The sequence below is a fragment of the Cyanistes caeruleus genome, chromosome Z (genome assembly GCF_971803275.1).
Source record: "Cyanistes caeruleus chromosome Z, bCyaCae1.hap1.1, whole genome shotgun sequence".
Lineage (NCBI taxonomy): Eukaryota > Metazoa > Chordata > Aves > Passeriformes > Paridae > Cyanistes > Cyanistes caeruleus.
In genome coordinates, this window is record NC_141732.1 from 78,219,289 (window position 1) to 78,236,439 (window position 17,151).

Below are 17,151 nucleotides of genomic sequence, written 5' to 3' on the forward strand. Positions count from 1 at the left end.
CCATGACAAATGAGATTGACGTTTTGGGTCCTTACTCTGCTAATGGTTGCAAAATGGTTTAAAACCTACTGGGTCCATTCAGAACAAAGCCTTAAGTTGCTTCTATGGTCATAGATTTTGATAAATACATTATTTTCTTTGGAGGAGATTCTAGCAATTCCACAGACTTAAAACAAAACAAACCAAAACAAACAAAAACTACATGAAATTTTGGCTCATAGATGTAAATGGGAATTGTCTGTTGTGTGAGAGAGGAGAGGGAAGAGGATTGATAGCAATGTGTTTACATTCACTTCTCCTCTTCATCCTCTAGCAGGTCAGAGGAACACTGGGCTGCTGTCTCAGGGCAGTGAAACACGGTTCCTGCACACCAGAGCAATGCCAGGGGGATTTTGGGTTGATCCTTGCTGTTGTTTTTATGGGGCAAGGATGAGGTGCATAGGGGAGATGGTGTTAGAGAGAGTTTAGCTGATCTCCAGTGGTATTTTAGGTGAATTTATACCTAAATCTAAGTCAAAGATGGGGGCTTAGCTCCGTGCTTGGTCATAGATAAAGGGGACAACTCTCACCTCAGCGCAAAGTGCCCCAAGTCATGTCTCTCATCCAAGAAAACATTGAATTGCTTGGGCTTTATTGCAGGGATAGTACTGAGACAGATACTTAACAGGTAGTATTTACATGGGGAAAAAAAGACATCTGTGGAAAGTATAAACCCATATTGCTTTCAAATATGTGGCTTGACATCATTTGCAGTGGCCACACATTCAAGAGCAGCAAGAGGTCTGGAAAGAGGATACCAGATAAGCATGGCTGCCCCAGACAGGCTGGGGGAGTTTTGTCTCTCAGCACAACGTGTGTGCCTCTCATTTATCAGCCCCCTCCATTCAGGACCCAGCAGGGACAAATTCCTCACACACTGGCACCCCTGGGAGCTCCTGTCCCTGAAGCTGAGCCCGCTGTGCCTGGAGGGGATGAGACTTCAGCTCTGGGCTGGACTTCCAGGATTTCCTAGTGGCACCTCTCACTAGGAAGGTTTCATCAGGCAATGGGGCAGCAAACGGCTGCATCTCACTTTTCATACCTAGAACTTTGCAATATTTAAACTGGAAAGGCCATACTATAAATGCAGGGGTAGGTGAAGCAAAAGAAAAGTTAAAATAATTGGTGGATGAGACCACACAATGTTTTAAGCCAGGACATGAGCGGTTCTGTCTATGACATTTTGGGGAACTTGAATATAATTTCTTCCCCCCAGGCTTCTGAGTCATCTTTGCAGAGTTCAGAAATCAAGAGCTAACTGTTTTCTCTGAAAACAATTCAGTTTCCCAGTCTTTACATGTTCAGGCTGCAGATACCAATGAATTATTTGTGAAGGTCATGTTGAATTTGTAGGACACCATTAACAGTTGCCTTCAAGGGAAGCAAGCCTTCTGTCAGGAAATTTCTTTGAGAAATGGATTATTACTGCTATTATTTTTGTGGGATGTGTCACTGGGTGATGCTGGGTGAGTGCTGGGCTGGTAGGTTGGATGTTTGTGTTGGGTATTTCACCTTTGGTAATTACCAGCTTTGCATTAGGAGACCTTCAGTGCGGACACATCTGACAAGGAAATACATCTGATATTTCCCAGCAGCACTTTACAGTTGTTTCAGATAAATAAATGAGGGCTTCTCTTGCCCAGATCCTGTTGAGGTAGTCAGCAGCTTGCAGCAGGTAGATAGATTGCTACCTACACAGAAATGACAAGTATCCTCCAGGCCCAGGAGAGGGAGATCACTTACAGCAAGGACGCTGAGAGTTTATGAGGTACCAAGGAATAAATATTCAACACTGAATTCTCCCAGATGTAACTGACACGAGGGGGTTTTGCCTCAATTTAAAAATGAGGAAAGAAAACCAAAACATCTTGCTGATTATTATGTTTTGTTTTCTGTCTTATTAAGGTTTCAATGTAACTTCTTCTAAACACCAGTGAGTTGTTTATTTAACTTTGAATTATCATGTCACAGAAACTTACCTTTCATTTTCAGGCAAAAGCTTCAAAACTCAGAACCTTGATTAATAAAATATGAAGAGTTTATGCTATCTGTTTCTCCTGGTTTGAAGGAACAATTTTTCTGCTTCTGAGAAGACAGGTAGCATACTAAGAAAAATAGATATTTTTTTCCACTCTCTTTGCTCAGGCATTGGGCTAGGGAATGAAATATGTGGGCAGAAATCTCAGCTCTGCCAGAAACTTTCTGGGTGATGTTGGCTGGATTAAAAAGGCATAACTTTCCACATCCTGGAGTCATATCATATTTGAGAGAGTCACTCAAGGGCTTTCTAGGAGAATTCTGGGGATGCTGGTCAGTGCTCTAATGATGGAATCTGGAAGCAGCTGACATTTGGATGGCTAAGGTAGATAAAACAAACCCTTCTCTTCATCCTTCTCTTCGTAATTTGGTCCATCTCCAGATTCCACCAGTTAAATGGGCATAACAATCTTTCCTTTTTACCCATGCTTCTGGAACTGCCTCAGGGTTTTGTTGTCTGCTGCCCAGTGCAATGACATTCTGGTATAGACCAGGAGTTCTCACTTGCATTTCAGATGATGATGATGATGATGATGACAATAATTATTATATATCAACAACAAAACCAAAAGTAATTATAATAAAAATTATATTTCTTTTAGTCGTTAATAGGAGTCTGCTTCATGTAATAGGTGTGTATCAACCTCATCCATGGCAGGGAGAGGTGAGGGGAATGAGATGATCTTTAAGGTCCATTTCAAACCAAGCCTTTCTCTGATTTTGTATTTTACATCTCTGTCAAGCATGTGCTATGTACAGTGCTAAAATAACACAGCCTGAACATCAGTTTTGACGAGTTCCATGCCTGAAATGTGAGTTATAAAGTGAATGTGGACATCAAATCAAAATCTAGATATTAGCAAGGCATCCTGTGGTATTTGAGAACTATGAAGACAGGATGCCTGCATGGATGTACAAACATAAGGCACAGTGGCATGACACATAAAAATTTAGTATGTTTTTTAATTCTGACGTATTAGGTGCTATCTCAGAGGTTATACAAACCTCCTTCTGCTGTTGGAAAGAAAAACACAGTTTTGTTTTTACATGGAGTTCAAGATCTTCAAGCAAATGAAAGGCTCCAGAAAGTGTGAATTTAAGGCAACAAACTCATTCATAATGACAATAATAACAAGAATAACAAGAAGCTAGAAGTTCTGCACAAACCTAAAGTTTGGGCCTGAAAATGCAAAACAACACAAAGAACAAAGCTTTCCACTCACTTTTCCGTGGCAAACAGAGAATAGGGGACATGCAAAGCATTTGTTTTTAATTTGTTTGTTTGTTTTGGACTCCTCCTAATCAAGGGCTTTTCCTAGCTTTCCCCTTCCTCCCCCGCCTCCCCAGACCTTCCAGACTCCCTTGTGCTTCTCTCCTCTTTCCTTTTATTTATTGAATTTTTGAAAAGAACTGAAGGGGGTCCCCAACACCCCATCACCTTGGAGAGCATGTTTCCCTACAGGGCTGCAGATGCTGGGCAGAAAGGGCTGAAACAGGCAGCAGAGAGGCAAGGAGAGTGTTATCAATCATTCAACATGTTAAAAGACAAGAAGAAGCAAGAAAAAGAGGGAGAGAGGAGGCGGGAAGCGGGGTTGGGGGAAAAGAGCCTGGGCTGAATTGGAGGAATTTCCTCCCCCCTGTTGCTGAAGGGAGGTTTTTTGGACATCTGCCCAGACACATGCCGAGTCAAAGAAGCGGGATAAATTCTGGAAGAATGAATGGAGGGAGAGGAGGGGTCAGGAGGACAGAGGGGAGTGTGGGCTACGGGGGGCAATGGCAGCTACAGGGACAAAGGAGGTCTGTGGGGGAAGACTGCAACAACAGCCTGTGTGTGTGTGTGTGTGTGTCTGTGTGTGTGTGTGTCTTATTTTTTTCTTCTTATGCCTGCTGGATATGTTTCAAACATTCATTTCTTCTAGGACAGTGCATACAGCAGCGAGACCTTTTGGTTTTATGGTAAGAGGCAGCTTGTTGTTTCTTGGATCTTCTTCTGTATTGCCTGGGACAGACCAGGTGCAGGAACAAATAGAATCTATAACCAGTCAGGCTGCATCAGGGCTGGTAAACACGTTTTGAAGAGCAAGGACAACATGATTGTTTGAGCAGAACTCGTGGTAGGCTCTCTCCATCTTCTGATAGCTCCAGGCAAGGTGGTGTAACCTGAAGGATGCTCTGAGCCAGGCAATTTCTGACTGTGATCCAGGGCATAGATGGGCAAATTGAGTGGTCAGCTTGGACAACTCAGGTGAAAGGTCAGATAAATCATTCTCTGTAGCAGACCTGGGATGTGTAGGTCGTGCTCTGGGCAGTTTGTTCCCATGCCTTCTCCATCCCCAAGGTTTCAGGAGGTCACTCCCTTGGCTCTCTCACTTTAGCTCTTCATCCAAAAGAGCTCTGGACTTGTTAGAGAGCGGATGTGGGTTAGGACCTGCTCAGATGGCTCAGATGGAGAGACAGCCAACAAAACTGGCCTGGCAGCAATCCCTGTCCAGAAGAGCCAGCTGGACATGGATTGGTAGCAGTAACTCCTTCCTCATGTCTGATTCAGCCAAAAAAAGTTTGTCTGTCCAGCCTCTCAGGCCTCTGCTGGCCTTAAGAACTATGGATCTGAGAATGACTCTGAATTTGCTGGAGTCTGTGTGACATCTTATGTACCCCAGGTAGACAGTCATCAGGTATTTCTGTGAATGTTTTCCAGTCAATGGCTCTGGTTATGAGCCAGTTTCATGAATCCCACCCAAAAGAGAATTACAGCCTTGTGCTCTTGAAGCAGCTTCTTGCTGTGGCTGAATCTTACTCTGATGGCGCCACTCTTTTCTTGTGTTATTTTGATAAATTTCTGATCTTTTGTTTAAAACTATGAAGTTTAACTTATTCTATTGTACTCATCTAGGGTGAACAAATCTTATCCAGAGCTTGCATTATCTGGGCCACCAAAACAACTGAGGGGTAAAGGCTCTCTGTCAGCCCTGAGCCTGCCCCTATAAAGCTGTTTTGTTTCAGCTGATGATGAAAAATTTGCTACTCATGTGAGATGGGATTTCATGTTTGAGTCAGGTCACTTTTCCATCATAACAATTATGCAACACTAAATGAGACCTCCCAGCTTGAAGAACACATAGAATCATAAAAACATAGAATATCCTGAGTGAGAGAGACCCACAATGATCATTGAGGTCCAATTCCTGGCCCTGCACAGACCCCCAGAGTCACAAGCACTTGTGAGTGCAGTGTCCAAATGCTTCTTGGACTCTTTTAAGGCTTGGGGCTGTGGCCACTGCCCTGGGGAAGCTGTTCCAGGGCCAGACCATCCTCTGGGAGAGGATGCCCAGCCTAAAACCTCACCTGACAGAAGTTCATGTCATTTTCTTGGGCCCTTTCACTGGTAACCAGGGAGAAGAGAGTCTGCCCCTCCTCTTCCTCTTGTGAGGAAGATTCAGACTGACTGAATAGGCCTGGCAACTCACCTGGGTTTAAGTACTGACTTTACAGAACAGAATCACAGAATCACAGAATCACAGAATCACAGAATCACAGAATCACAGAATCACAGAATCACAGAATCACAGAATCACAGAACTGTTTGGGTTGGAAGGGACCTTAAAAATCTTCTAGTTTCAGCCTTTGCATTGTAGTTTGGGATGCCACCCCTTAGGTCAAATTGCTCAAGGCCCCAGAGGTAAAAACATATTTTCTCTAGCATCACACCACTGTGACACAGTAACAGTGACATTTACTTGTGCCAGTGCAATACACAAATTTCTAAAACTATGAGTCTTTGGTAAATGAATGGACTAATTAACACACTGAAAATCCAAACTACCTGGAAGCTGCTTCTGATCAAATCCCAAACTGAAGGTTGATGTGCTGTGATGGCTTTGGTCAGCATTTTGTCACCCCTATGTTCATCACATTGTCTCCTCTCTTTTGCTCCAAAAAGTGATCTGATCATCTGCTAGCAAGGCTTTTCTCCAGGCAGCAGCCACTACAAGGCTTTTTAAAATAAAAATTCTCTCCTGATATTTTAACAAGTAGAAGACTCAAAAGTAAGATTAATCTATTTGTTACAATCATTGCCATTGCCACCCTCTTGCTGTAACTGAAGATATTTATGTTGGTACAAACTGTAGTTAAATTAGCTTGGTAGAAATTATGCTTCTGACCACCTCAAGAAGCAAATAAACAGAGAGGTATCCCCAGAGCAGTTTCAAATATAACATTTTGATCACTCACACAGAACAAATATTGGTATAATTTGTTCCTGGGTTAGTTGTTCTAGCCCCTAAGATAATCATAAAGGAGATAAGCATGGAAAGGAGACATGAACAAACAGGGCTTATGTATAGAATAATCATTATAATATTTTTGTATTGGGGTGCAGTGGCTTTAAAAGGAGCAGTGGATGGCAATACTTACATTACACTGCACTTAGACTATGTTGAAGCTTGCACAAGTATAATAATTCAGTTGTTTCATTTATCTTTAGTGTAACAACCCATTCTTACTTACAAAATATCCAATTAATCCTTATTTTGCATAACTGAAATGCTGTTGACCTTCAAATAGAAAATCAGAGCTTACAAAGAGTCTCCAGCTCTGTTGCCACTGGGAATTTTGAGGATCCAGACAAGCCTTTTTTCACTTCATTACTTTTGTGAGTAAAGTCATGTTGGTGAGGGACAATTTGTATTAGAACATGGTCAGGGATGGCACCAACTAAGCAACCTGGTCTAGTAGAAGGTGTCCCTGCCCATGGCAGAGTGAGGTTCCAAGATGAGCTTTCAGGTTCCCTTCCATCCTAAGCCATCCTAGGATTCTATGGCTTGTATGTCAGTGTTGGTGGTGGAGCATTCCTCCTTGGTGTTGTGCTTGTTGTTCTGCTTTGCACCCAGAGCCTGGTTCCTCCTGCTGCCACAGTCCCAGTGAGCACGATTTTAAAATCTGGGCTTATTTCTATTTTGAGTGGAATGAGAGGAGGTTTGGTCCCTTGCTGTTGGAGCTGCTCAGGTTGAAAGTAAGGAAGCACCCTGTGGCTTGCACAGCTGTGCTGTACCACCTGCTGCAACATGAGAGAGGATTTCATCCTCCGGACTTGCAAACTAAGCTTCATATTCACTTCAGTGTGATAGTTAGAAATAAAAGAGAAAATAGAGAAGGGCATTCAGAAAAGTCAGCTTAGCTTTAAATAAATCACTTACATTGGCTACCAGTCTTCAAAGTTTTACTTAGAACATGCACAACAATATTTTTCACATGCAACACTTGAAGGGCTGGTCTGTATAACCCAGTACAGATTTTATGCCAAGACAACACCCCATGTTTTATCAGTGTAATATAACAATAGTAAGTCATATGACACCTCAATTGCACACAGTTCTGAGAATTCGGATGCCTTTAGAGATAATTTTCCTTATTGTTACATAACTGCAGTCTAGAAGCATTGTTACTTCAGTGTAATATTATCCACGTAATAAAAGCAGTGTAAATTCTTCATGGTAACTGTTCCTTATCTGTGTAAGTTTGAGGCAGAGATGACCAACTTCTGTCCCAAGGCTATGCTAGGACAGCAGTGTGTTGTTTATCTGGTGCCAAAGAGTTTTGGTGATCAGTGAATATATCCCCCAAGGATGCTGTGGGAGAGTTGTGTGTGTGTGTAAGGCGCATGTGTAATTACAGATCCAGATTGCATCTGCTTAAGATGCATTAAGGTTTACTGTTTCATCACAGATTGATGTATACTAATCTGGGGATTAAAATGACCCCTAACAAAACAAAATTTGTCACCCTATCTGAGCATTGTCCCAGTGTATCTTCTCTGTGCAGTCCTTGAGTACTGTTCCTTGAGTGAAGCTCAGTGTTTCCAGACCAAAATGATGCTATAATCATAAATGAGGGTGTATTTTATTTTTTCTCTGTATTTTCATACTGGCTAGTTTTGTCTCACAAAGTCAGTATCCAGCTCTGTCTGAATAAATAGATATGACATTATGGATCACTCCCAGAGTGGATCAAATCATACACACAACCCTGCTGACCCTTTTTCTGTCGGTGTTTGGCTCAGTGACGGAGACCCCAGCCCATGTTTACCCGCTACCACTGATATTTAGCTCAGATATAGGTACTTGGTGTAAAGAACAGTCTGTCTTCCTCACCCAGCCAGGAGATTGACCTGTCAGCCCAGAGATTGGGGTTGACAGTGCCCTTTGTTGAGCTCTGATTACAACAGTGCTGGCAAAGCCACCGTTGTGTTTGGCACTTGTTGGTCTCTGATTTGCTCCACAGAGCTGTACACTGAAATGAAAAACATCTGGTCAGCTCACACGCTCTATTTAGACTGGTTACACAAATGCATGAGATTATGCAACCCAGACCTGCGATCCTATTTCTCCCTCTTCTGAAGCATTTCATATTTTGTCTCTAATCACACTGGACAGCCAGCTGGCGGGTTTCCAGGTGGCCTTTCTCAGATGGCGAGCCTCGCTGCGTGACCATCGGCGCAGGTCAGCCTGCCACCACCTCGCAGTTTGCAAGGATGCCTTGTGTCTTCCCAGCTTCCCTTCCCAAACACTGGGAGCTCCTGCCAACAGACCAGCTGTGGAAGCTGGTGGAGCTCTTGAAGTGCAAGCAGCTTGTTCAGGCACTCTGTTGAGCTCCTTGGGCTCCTCCTGTCTGACAGTGTCCAGGGCAGAGCTGATAACCCTGGTCCCCAGCTCCAGGAAAGGCTGCCTGCTCCCTGACACCGACAGGAGATGATGCACCTGGGGGAAGGAGTACAGTGAATCACAATAGAAGGAGTTCAAAACAGGATTTCTGATGGCTTTGCTCTTATCATCCCCTTCAACAATAAATGGCTCAAACGTGTTTCACTAGGCTGCCTCTTTAGCTCCTGAGTGAGGAGGTTTCCCATGCAGAGTGTTTATGGAAAGCTCAACACTGGAAAATGGCAGTGCTGTCCAACTGGCTTCCCACCAGGCTCATGGCAGCTGAAAATCAAGTTTAGTAGCTCAAGCTCAGTACTTTCAGCTTTTAATTAAAATACATAATTTAATGTTAGAGACCTCATTCTCCAAGAAGGACACCATTATAAATGCCCACATCCGACCTGGATTGCTGAAAATTGGCATACTGCCTCCATTATGTTAGAGATAGCAAACCAAATCTGGCTTATCACTGTAACCATTTGCCAAGCAGGCAGAGGCCCTGTCTTCACCCCAGACACAAAAATATGAACAAATGGTCATTGGAGTTGACTTATTTTCCATGTAAGGTGGCCAGCACCCAGTGTGACCACAGGGATTCTGAGGATTCTGAGCCCCCACATCGAATCATGGCCAGGCTGCCTGCAAAGGACTGAGTGGGGATGGTGCTCAGCAGGCTGTCCCAAACTCTGTCTCTAGAGCCTCCCCCAAACTGCTGTCACTGCCAATGGCATCTGATCAGGATTTCTCCTTCTTTGTATATGTGTATTTCTATGTTTGCACATAAATAAAAAGCAGGTAAATGAGCGGAAAATAATTAGTGTCCTTATCTCAGGAGCCCACACTGGTTTTTTACACTGCCCAGTTCATGCCTCCTTTGTAAGTGCTTCCTCTTCATCCTGCAGTAGACTTTGCTATAATCCTGGGCTTCACCAGCTGAGATTGAGGAATGGCTTCTTTAATTTGCTTGGAAGTGATCCAGTCTTTGGAGTCTGGATAGCTCTGGTTCATATCTTAATAATTTTCATGCCTCCGCATGAATTTTTAAAATAGGAAATACCCTGGTGAGCCCCTGGATCTTACTCTCTTGGCTGGCAGCTTCCCTTCTCCATTAAGGCAGCCAAAGAAATCTCATTCTCCAAAACCACAAGAACCTCCTCTTGCACACAGAGAGAGGAGCCCGAGTTTTAGCCGGGAGGTGCGTGCACAGACGTGTGTGCAGACGTGCAGGCACGCACTGCTTGATTCACTATTCCTCTCGTCCCCCTTTCACCTATTAGTGTCCTCTGAAGGATCAGGTTACCTTGCCAGTGGAAATATATGAGCTCCTTGTGTGATATAGCATAACTGCAACAGCAGATCATATAATTTTCCCCCGAAGGCTTGTTGCAGACTATGTCGAGTCATTTGTATTTATGACAGCTTGGGGGTGATTTAGTACGACCTCACTTTGATAAAAGCCATTTAGAGCTCATAAATATGGGTGACACACTGCCTCCTCGGCTGGGATTTTAAATGGAGAGCTGCATTTGCATTCCCATTGAGCTTTTATTGTTTAGGGGGTAAGGATGGGAACAGACGAGGTGAAACAGGAAACAGAATGAGTGTGCAAAAAGCAAAAGGGCCCTTGAGGAACGAAGGATGCTGCTCTGCTTAGAGTACCCCTAGACTGAAGTACCCATGCTGACCTTTCCTCCCCACATCTCCTCCTGGGCATGGGGCAATTTGATGTTCTGCTCATCCCAAACTGGTCCGTAGGTGGGAGAATGGGATTCTTAGGCTTTGGGGTAACATGGATTTAGCATTGAGTTCTCATAATAAATGAAAAGGTCTTCTGTGTGCCAGCAGGTGTTCTGGTTTTTTTTTTTAGCTTGGTTCTTGTGCTGTAATTTTTACTTAATTTCAAGGAGCCATTTACCAACTATATTTATATTCTGTGCCCAGATTTATAACGAAGTTGACAATTTATGGCCAACAATAAAAGATACTTAAGCCAAACATAGAGTTGTCAGATTTTATGCACTGTGCTTAAATTCATCATTGATGGAAGCAAGTGGGAAGATTGCTCTTGAATTTTTTTTTTTTTTTCTCTGTAATTTGTGATGCCCAAAGGAACCTAAGCATCACAACCCACTAAATTTCACACAGAGATGAAGATCTTATTTTGTAAGAGAGGCTTCAAAAGATGAGGCAGTTTTCATCTTTGTAGTCACTGGCAGAGGCAGGACCTGGGTCTAGATGTGTATCTTGACCATCAGGTCACCAAGGAATTTGCTCCCTGAAGCCATACATTGTCCTGTTCTCTGTTTTATCCTTCTGGAGTGCAGGTCAGTGGGAATACTGGAACCTGTTCTTGGTGGCTGGAGACTTATCTAACACTTTCTTGGTTAGTCCTTAATGGTGTGGTTACTCACTGGAGGTAGATGAAAACCACGATGCTCAATTTGATCTGTAAAACTATGTTCATGGGCTTGATGTTTAGGGCTGAGGGTTACTGAATTAAACTAACCCAAATCTCTTTAGGAGTAGCCTATATGTGCATCTTTTCAGATGTATGTGTATGTTTATATGTGTAAACAGTTTAGATTTTGGTTTAAAAGCCTAAGTGATGTTACTTCTGAAGATTATCTCTGAAATTTATTTTAGAATATACCTGTACATTTGAAATATATCAGAAAGATTTAAGATGCTCAATTTCTAAGCTGTTTTTAAGCTTTTTGGAGTGTTCTTTATGAATTACAGTGAATTTTTTGAACATTATTTTTATTTTTGATGTTTAACAGGATAAAGCTGTCACAAAAACGAAATAAATCTTGCCTGCCTTTCAAATCATTCTTATGGTGCAATATATCATTAGAATGATGTACCCAATTATTTAATTTTATCCATAAACTAATCAATTAACCACATTGAAATTATTGTTGTCCTCTGGGTTGGATAATGTTTACAGATTGCACCTGCCAGTTCAGTTTGACATTTATAGCAGCAAAACCAATGCTTCCCTTAAACCCCTTTATTACTAAAAATTATTTGTGTCACAGACTGATTATATATATAGGCTGAAGAAGTCTTCAGAACTGCTTGTGGATGGTGGTGGACCAAGACCCCCCAGGCACAGATTCAGAGGTGGGGCTGAATACAAAGAAAGGTGCTGAGGCTGCAGCCTGGTTCTGCTTTAGCCTCTGCTGGCCCATGGGCATGAGCCTCACGTCTGTACCCCGCTGCTCCCATCACTGGGGGCTCCCACCTGAAACCTAGGCAACAGAATCCAGAGGAATTAAAAGGCAGTGTGCTTTTCATTAAGCAAATGAAAAGAAAATCACAGTCCCTGCCCTGAAGATTGTACACTGTAATCAATGGCAGCATTAATGTGGAACTTCAGTGCACTCTGAGGAACAGTAAAACATGCATGATGGGACCCTGAAGATGAGACAACCAGTAAACTACTTACTCTGCTTCAGCTTCATTAGCCATTAAAGCAGGATAATGGCACTTACCTTACCTCGACAGAGATTAGTTAGTTGTCACTGGCACAAAGTTATGGAGGGGAAAAAAAAGGGAAAAAGGGGGGGAAAAAAAAAGAGAACATCCCTCAAATTCTTGCCTTAGTGATGCTGGCAGCAGGTGAGTCCCAGGTCGTGCCACATGGTTCTGGTGGCCAGGCAGGTTCTGGAGGGCAGGGATGCTCATGCATGGGCTCTTGATCTGCAAGAGCAGCATTCTTGGACATGTGCAAGCCATGGCCTGCACCAGCACATGCCTTCAGTTGTGCTTTAAGATCCTTCTTTGTCCCTCCAGTGCAGGATATGCCACGATTCTATGATTCTCCACAGGAGAGAAAGGGTTGACTTGGCCAGCCTGACCTTTCACATTTGGGGTTCAAATGTGGAGCAGCTCCCAGGTGAGCCTGCTCAGAGACCTCTGGCAGCCACCCCACAGACATTTGGCTGCTCTGTCTAGAGCCCCACATGGCTGAACCCCTCCTTGTCAATCTGTGCCACGGGAGCTCTCCATGCATGATGGAACAGAGGCAAGGAGAAGTGACACTGCTGTGTGGGCAGGGCTGTGCAACACCTGCCCACACCATGCCTGGTGTGAGCCACTGCCATTTATCTTTATAAACATTTTTATTAAAAGTAGGTCCTAGAGCAAGGAGACCTCTCAGTGTGGCTTTTTCCATTAAATGAGCTTGATTTGGTCTCTGCTGACTCAAAAAGCCAATCAACAAGCCCCCTGAATCTTTGATCCATTTTTCTACTTTGTTGTTCTCTAAAGACTCAATTTCCTCTCCTGTCATGCTTTTGAGAGGGGGGAAATACAGACTAGTCCCCCAGTTATAATACAATTATTTAGTGCAAGGGATTTTTTTTTTTTTTTAACTTGAATAAATTAGTTGTTAATTAAAGCTTTTTGATGTAGTGCGAAAGGAGTTATATTTGATACCAACAGCTGTATGCTGTTTGATTTATAGTCCTTTGGGGTGTTGGTTACAGAGATCCATTTCTCCCCCTTCCCCCACAAAACACACACACACACTCACTTCAAAGACCATTAAGTGGTACTGTGTTTTCAATTAGAAGGAGAATATTTTTGCTGTTGTTTCCACTTTTCTCTGCATCACTTGAAAACAAGGAAGCAATGTTTCATCACCTTGGCCATTTTCCCCAGCCTACAGTCCTGTGGCAGTGGCAGCAAAGACACTGCCAGGGTAAAGACTCTGACTGAGCTGATGGGTTGACCCTGAATGTGGTTCCCTAGCTTAGCACATTACCACTGCAAATAGGAGACACTGGCAGAGGATTTCCTCTGATTCCCACTTCAAGCAGGCTAAATTCCCACTGTGGGAAATGAGCCAAGCTTCCAGGTAGTGCAGGAAGTGTTTGGAAGCTGTAAAATGTCTCTGGGTTGAAGTATCACTGCAGTCTTCAATCTGTGCAGAATTAGGGACCTGGATGAATTTAAGCAGTTTGGGTTTGATTTCCTAAAGGGAAATTAGAGAATGCAACTGAAAATGTTGGCAAAGGTTCTGGGTGAGATAAAATTTCTTCTAATCCTCTCCAAAGAGTAGATTAATCCAGTGTACATTTGGTGCTCTCACTTAGTTGATCAATTTACCTGTCTTTAATTTCTCAGAAATTACTCAGCACTCAACACATAGCCTACCTATGACTATTTCACACCAGCAGGGACCATATGCCAGGGGTGTTTCCAGGAGCATGTGGCATCTCAGAGGGTTATCCCAAAATCCCGTGTGTCCCCTTCATCCCCAGTGAGGTGAAGAATAACCTCAGTAAAAGACTGGTGGCTTTTGTCAGTGTAACATGGCAGTCACATCACAGGTTAAAGAGATTTTCCATACATGGTGCTGTTTTCACTCAATTCCCAGCACTTTATTCCCAGTGGAAGTGGCTGAGCAGAAATTCTTCATGCTGTTTCGTGTCTGGACTTCTCTGTCTGGGAAATGGCAGTGGCACTCCCCAGATTTGTAGGATAGCACTAAGGGTACCTTTTAGAGATGACCCAAGCTCAGCTGAGCAAAGTAATAGGATCAGCTTCCTGTGCACACAGAGAGAGAAAGCCCTGCTTCTCCAAGAATCCCTATCCCAGGCAAAGTTGTCCTACTGCTGCCATTTAATTTGCTTTAATCCGATGGAGGGGGAGAATGGGTCTTAATTAATTGCCTTCTACTCCAGGCTCAAGAGGAAAACCTGCTTTGGAACAATTTAATGCAATCAAAATCTGCAGGTTGTGAGGCTGCTGGCAGAGTTCCCTGTTTGTGAGTAAATGAGTGCACATTTCCAGCTCTCAGGGATGGGTGAGGCTTTTCTCAAAGAGAGTCGTGTGGACTTTTGGTGAACGTGAAGGACTTGAAAGAAGAGTGGCTTTGTCCCATTTCCTGCTTTTCCCAGGGCATCATGACTGTCACTGTGGCCTTGAATCTTTTCCATGACTGTTGAGAGTGAATCAAATTTGAAGGAACCAAAGGATGGTGAAGAATATTAGTTTTGAAGAGGGTGGTTGGAGAGGAACAAAGATGTCATGTCATCTCCCTCTCTCTCTCTCTCTCTCTGAGAACTAGAATCACTTTTCTCTTCCTGCTCCCTCTTCAGTAGTGATGGAAGCAGCAATTCCTGCCTACTTAACCCAATTTCTGGACTCCCACATGCATTACATAGTTATTAATACTTTCCTGGTATGCTCATGTGAAGCTTTGTACACTTGCACATTGTGGAGTTTCCAGGAGGGGTTCTGGGCCACTGAGATTGGCAGCAGACTTGGGAAATGCCCTTTCCTTTGGATGTGATGGTGATTACTTTCCATTTTTGCTATTACGTTACTTGTTCCAATTACCTGCCCTGGGAAGAGCTTATTTATCTAAGGATCAATTTGATATTATAGGTCTCAGGGCTGTAAAAAATGTGCTTTTCTAAATTGCTGAGACTTTCTATATGTTCTACAACGTGTTGCTTTAGTAGGACCCACAAAAATACACTACTTCAAATGCTTAAATTAGCCTGATAGTGGAGGACAAAAGGGAAAAATTGTTCATGAGGAGTTTGATTTATCTACCAGTTATTTCACAACTTTTGTCTATGTTCTGCTTTGCCTTTTTGAGTTTAGTTGAAGAGTGAGCAAAGAGTGAGTACTGAATGAGGAAATTAAGATTTTGAATAAATATGGAAGAAAATATTTGTTTTCAGTTGTGTACATGTCACCCTGCTGGAAACCAGGATAGATATCTTACATCTATCTTATAGATATCTGAGTTATTCTCATTTTTGCATTAGTAATTGAGGATTTTGAGCAAAAAATATCTGGATTTAAGTTAATGAAAAGCAGTGCTCAAGAACTGGAATAACATCACTGCCAAGCATACAGGTTTGTGGAGTCATCAAACACTAAACAAGTTTAAAAGGGTGAAAAAAACAAAACCAGCATGAGAAGAGGGTGTAAAAGTCAGCAAGAAAGGCAACTTTAGCCGAAGGCAAGTGCCAGAGAGGACTTGGCCATTAAGGGTCACCAAGGTGAAAAAAAAGTCAGTGTGGTGGGAGCAGGGGGGATCAAGGAGAGGGCCAGGGAGGAGCAAACAGGGATGAGGAAGAGAAACCCTAAGGTCAGAAGTAGGATAAACTGTTTGCAGCCATATCTGCATAAAGTGGTGGATGGATTTACCTGAGGAGAATAATTTTCCAGCACAGGAAGGGTATGGACCTGCTGGAGCAAGTCCAGAGGAGGCCAAGATCACGACAGGGATGGAGCAACTCCGCTATGAGGGAAAATTGGGATTGTTCAGCCTCAGAAATGAGAAGGCTTTGGGCTGACCTAATTGTGACCTTCAGGTACCTGAAGGGAGCCCACAAGAAAGATGGAGAGACTATTTACAAGGTCCTGGAGTGACAAGTAAAGGGTGAATGACTTTGCACTGACTGAGAATAGGTTTGGACTGACTATTAGGAAGACATTCCTGGCTGTGAGGGTGGGGAGGCCCTGGCACAGGTTGCCCAGAGAAGCTGTGGCCACCCCTGGGAGTGTCCAAGTTCAGGTTGCGTGGGGCTCAGAGCAACGTGGTGTCCTGAAAGATGCTCACAGCAGGGGTGGAACTCGATGATTTTTAATTTAAGGCCACTTTGTGGTTTCCCCTTTCCTGAATAAACAGCGGGAGCAGTTGGTAGGAGGAGAGTGGCAGGGAGGTGTCAGTGACTCTGCATTTGGGGTAAATTAATACCCCCCACTGTAATGTGACTTCATAAATTTTGGAGAACACTCTGTTTTCTTATCTATGAAGACCATCAGTTTTACACTCCTAATGTTTTTGATAATCAAACTTTATCGTAGGTTTTTTTATTTCTCTGGATTTCTTGGTTTTTAAAAAACAAGCAGTAACATATCTATTGTTTGAAAAATAACCTTTGAATTTTGGCAGGGACAAAAGCCCTGCAGCCGAAGTTATGCCTTTCCCTGCTCCCATGAACCTCCCCTCTGTTCTGGCTGAGTTATGAGCTGTGCAAGATCCACATTCCCCATTTCTGCCTTGCATTTCTCAGGAAAACTTTGGCAGCGGGTCAGGATCATAACTGAGCACGAATCTTCCGCAGACCTGGGCCCAGAGCGCTGCCAAAGCAAAAATAGCATCAAGAGAAATCCCTCGGGGCTGGTGGGGAAGGTGGAGTTGGTGCATCATCCCCTGCAATTTCCCACTAGCCAAGGCTGTGGCAAATCTTGCCAACCCAAGCGAGCACCTCCAGGGATCCTCGGGGAAGGGAAGGATGGGTCTGGTTTTGGACAGAGGAAGTGTTGTCTTCATCCCCGTGGGTCCAGAGATGATGCTGGATGTGGCACACACGTGTTAACCCCTTGGTGACCTGTCCTTCCTGCC

The 17,151-nt window shown here is 43.4% G+C and overlaps 1 protein-coding gene across 5 annotated transcripts in view; it reads left to right on the top strand.

Moving 5' to 3' along the window:
• Window positions 1-17,151, top strand: part of SETBP1 (SET binding protein 1) — a 268,911-nt gene that overhangs the window by 88,851 nt on the left and 162,909 nt on the right. The window contains exon 1 of one of the 5 annotated variants that reach the window (XM_023944061.2): window positions 14,482-14,550. The exons of the other annotated variants lie outside the window; for them this stretch is intronic. The gene's annotated coding sequence lies outside the window, so the exon portion shown is untranslated. Of the gene's footprint in view, window positions 1-14,481; window positions 14,551-17,151 lie in introns of those variants that run through there. 5 annotated transcript variants of the gene reach the window in all.